The sequence below is a fragment of the Nicotiana attenuata genome, unplaced genomic scaffold, assembly GCF_001879085.1.
Source record: "Nicotiana attenuata strain UT unplaced genomic scaffold, NIATTr2, whole genome shotgun sequence".
NCBI lineage: Eukaryota > Viridiplantae > Streptophyta > Magnoliopsida > Solanales > Solanaceae > Nicotiana > Nicotiana attenuata.
This window is the reverse complement of record NW_017671657.1, coordinates 116,013-122,012: the sequence shown is the minus strand read 5'-3', so window position 1 is coordinate 122,012 and position 6,000 is coordinate 116,013.

Here is a 6,000-nt window from a genome sequence, read left to right as displayed (position 1 = left end):
ATTAAAGACTTAAAACAAGTATGGAGGTGGTGATGATATCGTTACGTTGAGAATATGTGCCTGGAAGGCACTCAGTTACTGAGTTGTGGACTGTGGATGAGTACTCCGGTCAGGATGGTTGTCCTTGTGTGTTATGAGAAGAGGGAAACTAGTATGGACCTTTGAAAGGTTATTGGCTTAGTTTGATATGATCAGGATCGGCTTGAGGACGGTGGATGGATTCAAATGTGAATATGGGCTCTATATCAGGCCAAACGTGTTCATTCCAGTAATGTGCTCCTTGTGGAGGAGTAGTCAGGGTGTTGTTTGTTGTCAGATATTTCATGTAGGGATATGATGCACCGTGTGAGTTGGGTTGCGCCTCGGGGCGTTCCTCCTGTCTTCGGTGTATGGCTGATATCTTTCCTTATTTGGCTTTGGCTCCTTCGTCAGAAGCCTACTCGGGTATACTGAGCCCGAGGGGGATCCTAGTTGATCATCCTCGACCCTAATCTTTGACTGGTATCGGTTGTGGACGTCCGACCAGGTCACGGCAGGATAATCAATCAGATTCTCTTTCAGCTGCCTTGAAGCTACTGAGCTCCGCTCATTCAGGCCTTGAGTGAAGGCCTGCACTGCCCAGTCATCAGAGACCGGTGGTAGTTCCATTCGTTCCGTTTGGAAGCGATATACGAACTCTCGCAGCATTTGTTCTCCCTCTGCTTGATCTTGAACACGTCAGACTTCCTCGTTGCTACTTTGATGGCACCGGCATGTGCCTTTATGAAGAAGTATGCCAGCATGGCAAATGAGTCTATGGAGTTGGGAGCTAGGTTGTGATACCACATCATGGCCCCCTTCGAGAGTGTTCCCCCGAATTTCTTCAGTAAGACGGACTCGATCTCGTTATCTTTTAGGTCGTTGCCCTTCACTGCGCACGTGTGGCAGTAACGTGCTCGTTGGGGTCTGAGGTCCTATTGTATTTTGGGAGTTCCGACATTCTGAACTTCTTTGGAATGGGTTTCGGAGCCACTTCCTCAGGGAATGGCCTTTGCACGAAGTTCTTCGAATCCACACCTTTCAGGACTGGGGGTGCACCCGGGATTTGGTCAACCGTGGAGTTGTAAGTCTCGACCTTCTTGTCGTTGGCTGCTATCATTTTCTCGCTCGATTTGATCCTTCTGGTGAGGTCCTCGAGCATTTTTACGAAGGCGGGATCGGCTCATTATTGCTTGACCTCTCCGGTGCCGGTTCGGCCGGGGGAGCTATCCCCGGTGCTACCCTGCTAGGAGTTTTCTGGTGACTTTGCAGCTGAGCAATAGCCAGCTGTCGTGCCTGCAACATTTCAAAAATAACATGAAGGCTAACTTCCCGTTATTCCCGAGCTGGGGTTTTTTGGGCTTCCTGTTGGTCGACTTGGTGTATGCTCCTGTTAGTGTGGGAGCTTGTTTCGACGTGTCGAGCGTCACATGAGATTCCGTCCGCCGGAGCCGGTCCTGGCGCATTCTCACAATTTTGTGGCGGCTCACCAACACCTGGAACAGCCACACCATTTTCTCAGTGGTTCTCAATATTGTTGTTTACTGAATCAGACATTTTAACATGAAACCGAAGATCTTGGCAAGAAAAAACGTGAAAGATAACTTGCGTTATGTGATGAAACCAGCAAGAAAATAATCACTATTATTTTTAGCCCCACGGTGGGCGCCAAACTATTTACCGTGAAAATAATAATAATAATTAAACTTGTTGATGGGACTCTAAAAATACGTGATCTATTTTTATGCTAGTTGTTTAAGCAGATGATGCCAAGTGTATGAAGTTTAAAGAAGAAATGCGAGCTAAAATGGAGTAATGATTAAACTGAGGAGCTAGCCGATCGGGGCCTCGGACCGATCGATAAGGGGCCTCGAGGTTGATTCCTGGGCTCGGGCTCGAGCTATTAAGGGCAAACGGGGAAGGGCTAACAGTTGTAAACTAATCAGCGAAGGCCCTTTATGACCAATGATAAGCAATAAATGAAGAACAAATACGAAGATAATAAATAAGAGCAACAATATCGAGAGAGTATGTTGAGAGAAAGAGAGAGTTCTTGTATATTTCGTGTGAAGTAGTTGGAGCAACAGTAGATCCTCTATAAAATGACAGGGATCCTCTTTATATAGTAGGAGAAGTCCCAATGTAGTAGAAATATATTAATTACAAAGATATGGAGATGGGACAGCTAGATACTGCCATGATGCGGGCTCAGACTAGCCTGACGGACTTTGTCGGCTCTAGCTACACGCCTTGGGAACTCCCCATCTCTACCATAGCCGGGGTCATCATTGTCCCGAGGTCGAGCGTCGACGAACCTCGAGGGAGAAAACTCGACAGTAGCCTTGTAGCCTCGAGCCTTCGAGATGATCCTCTGAGGTGCCTCGATGACGAGAAATTGGACCTTCCGATTTCGCCGTATACAAAAAAAAATCAAAAATCAAATAAAGTAAAACATGATAACAATTCCTTTATTTAATCTATTATGTTAACCAACAACTCAACAAAATAAGAGATAATAACCCCACGTATGTAAATCCATCTTGACAACCAATTCGTCGAGTAATAATGGAGACACTTATTAGCACATAGAAACAACGCAACAAATCACGTAGAATGCATGACACATACAAGAAGTCACAAATTGTTACAATACAAAATAACAAGAGTCACTATGATGTGTCACATATCATAATCACATATCATCCTTGTCCCCGCGTGAGCTTCACATATTTAAAATATTTTTCCGAAATAGCTTCACGTGCTTAAGCCCCCTTATCTCGATGTGTGTGCATCACAATGAAGTACTTCCCCTTACTTGCACCACGCACATAAGTACCCCCTTATCTTGCCACATGCGCATCAATACACATACCACCCCTATGTCATCTCATGTTCATCTCAATCATAACACAATAATCAATCGTACACCCCGTGCCTATATGCCACAATATTGCTCTATCAGCAATACTAATGCCACAACATTACATAGCCCACGGCTCAACAACAATGAGCACAAAAATAACAATAATAACACATGAGTACGGAAAGTAAATCAACAATGAATGATGTTCATATAACAATAACTTCAATTCAAGGCATATTAATAACCTAAGGGTCTAATCTGGTCATTTACTACACATAAGCCCGTGCACACACTCGTGACCTCGTGTACACGTCTTTTTACTGTAACAACCCAGCCGGTCGTTTCATGAGTTACAACTCCATTTCCCCCATTTCTGCTTCTTTATGTGTTGTTCAGTTGTATTTCATCGTATCGTGTTGGTTGGTTCAGGTTCGAAGTGGTCGTGGAGTGGAATGAGACACTTAGTCTCTTATTTAGAAGCTTAAGTTGGAAAAGTCAATTGGATGTTGACTTATGTGTAGAAGATCTCGGATGTGAATTCTGATAGTTCGGTTAGCTCCGTTAGGTTATTTTGAACTTAGGAGCATGTTCAGAATATAATTTGGAGGTCCGTGGTAGATTTAGGCTTGAATTGGCGAAATTAGAAATTTGGCGTTTCACGGTCGGCACTGGAAATTTTGATATCAAGATCGGAATGGAATTCTGGAAATTGGAGTAGGTTCGTAGTGTCATTTGTGACGTGTGTGTAAAATTTCAGGTCATTAAGACGAGATTTGATGGGTTTCGGCGTCGTTTACGAAATTCGGAAGTTTAAGAGTTCCTAGGCTTGAATCCGAGGGTGATTTGGTGTTTCGATGTGGTTTGGAGTGCTCCGAAGGTTTGAATAAGTTTTAATAGTGGTATATGATTTGTTAGTACTTTTGATTGAGGTCCCGAGTGTCACACCTCCTTTTTCCCGCGGGGATAGAGAGTTTTTCCAATTAAAGTGACTTTGATCGAAACAGGATTATTTATATTCAAATTCAGAGTCGCCACTTGGGATAATTTATGGTGTCCCAAGTCACCGGTTTAAAATCCCGAATCGAGGAAGTTTGACTCTGTTTCACAGTCTGCGAAACACAGAAATCCGGGTAAGGAATTATGTTAACCCGGGAGAAGGTGTTAGGCATTCCTGTGTTCCGTGGTTTTAGCACGGTCGCTCAACTATTAATAATTGGCCTAATTATCTAATTTAATACATAATTAAAACCTATTGTGCATTTTATCTTTTATACCGCTTCTAGTATTGATGGAATTTGTTTGAACAAGTCGCGATGCCGCGCACTCGTTTGTTTTGTACATATCGCGAATCGTGTCACAGGAACCATACCCACGATCTGCAACATATTTATTTTATTATCGTTTGAAGTTGTAGTTGAGTCACATGAAATGTGCACCCGAATTTTGGGAATTACGTATCGTGACCATGCCAGGAACCGTACCCATAGTCACGATGATTTATTTACTAATCGCGCCTAAAGCAACTAGCGCATTTGAATATTATTCATTCTCTACCTTTGAGCAAATAGGCTAGCTAACATGATCTATTACTTGGCCAGATTCCTTATGGTTCAAGACCCACCTTATTGCCCATTCTTATTCTTTGCCAAGAAAGAAACAACTCCAATTTTTCCATCTACCCAATTAAAAGCATTTATTCAAGAGTCAAGACTACATACATCACAATCGAAATAAAAACTAATTAAAACAATTTAAATGAAAACTAAGACACGCTACTCAAACAACGTAGAATCACAAATCAACGAACACGCGCACCAAGCTATCCTAACAAAATGAAATGAGAATGAAAATTGAGAAATTGACCTTTTATTGATGAGCAAAGCTAAAAATTGCAAATCAATTGGGGTAAACAAAGCAACAATCCTTAGACTGAAACACCAAAATTGCGAACCGGAACATCGAATCGACCTCGCGCAACTCAGTGCGATATGCACCAACGCCCAAATTCAACTTCACTGGGCTGGTATCTTTGTTACAAGCAGCTGTGACTCCTAAGTTGGGATCTTCAGGAGCACGAACAACATGGACAAAAACAGAATTGGAGGAATTTGCCATTTTGATAAAATGAATGAGATTTCTTCAGAGAACAACTTCAAAGATGTAATGGAAGTGTGATCTTTCTTGAGGGAGTGACGCTTTATTTTTTATTTTTTTTATTTTATATATATATATATATTTTTTTTTTTTTTTTTTTTTTTTTTTTTTTTTTTTTTTTTTTTTTTTTTTTTTTTTTNTTGCTTTTCGAATTCAAAGGAATGCCGTCCTCTTTTCTTTGTGCGTGTTTTCAATTTTTGCTTTTTGAATTCAGAGGACTGCCGTCCTCTTTGGAATTGAGAGTGAGAGCTCTTATTTTGGAAGAGAGGGGGGTCCGTTCTTAGCGTTTTTTAGTTCTACCGTTTTTCTTGCTTTTTCTATGGGAGGGGATCTATAATTAGCTCTAGGTTTTGGGAAAGTCCCCCTTTTAAAGAGAGAGAATTAGGCTGTATTTTAGAGATGAGGGGATAATGGATTTTGGGTAGTGGGCTAGGTAAATTGGGTTAAGTTTTGGGCCAATTTGGGCCATGACTTGGACATTTGGACAAAGCAAGACTTTAGTAGAAATAGTCCAAATTAATACTTCTTTCCTTTTTTAGTGATTTTGATTTTTTATTTTATTGATTAATAGATAAAAATAAAATACTACTCGTAGACTTGAATAGCAAGATAAAATACTACTCACTCAAAATTTACTTAACAAACTAATATATTTTTTGGAAAACCTTTTCTTTATTTGTAAATGAAGAAAAAGCTTATATTTAAAATGTGACTCTTTTATTTTTTTTATTGTTTTTTAAATTTTCTTAAATAAAAAAAAAAATATATATATATATATATATATATATATATATATAAGGAGAAATAAGAGCTAAAAATATGTAGATTAAACTTAAAATATATTTACCTACTAAAAGTGATGAAAAACTCAAATATAGTCAAAAATTAGGTGCTCACACCGAGGGCCTCGCGATGAATTCGGATGGTTAACGAAAAGATTGGAACTTGGTTTGAGCAGTCATTTC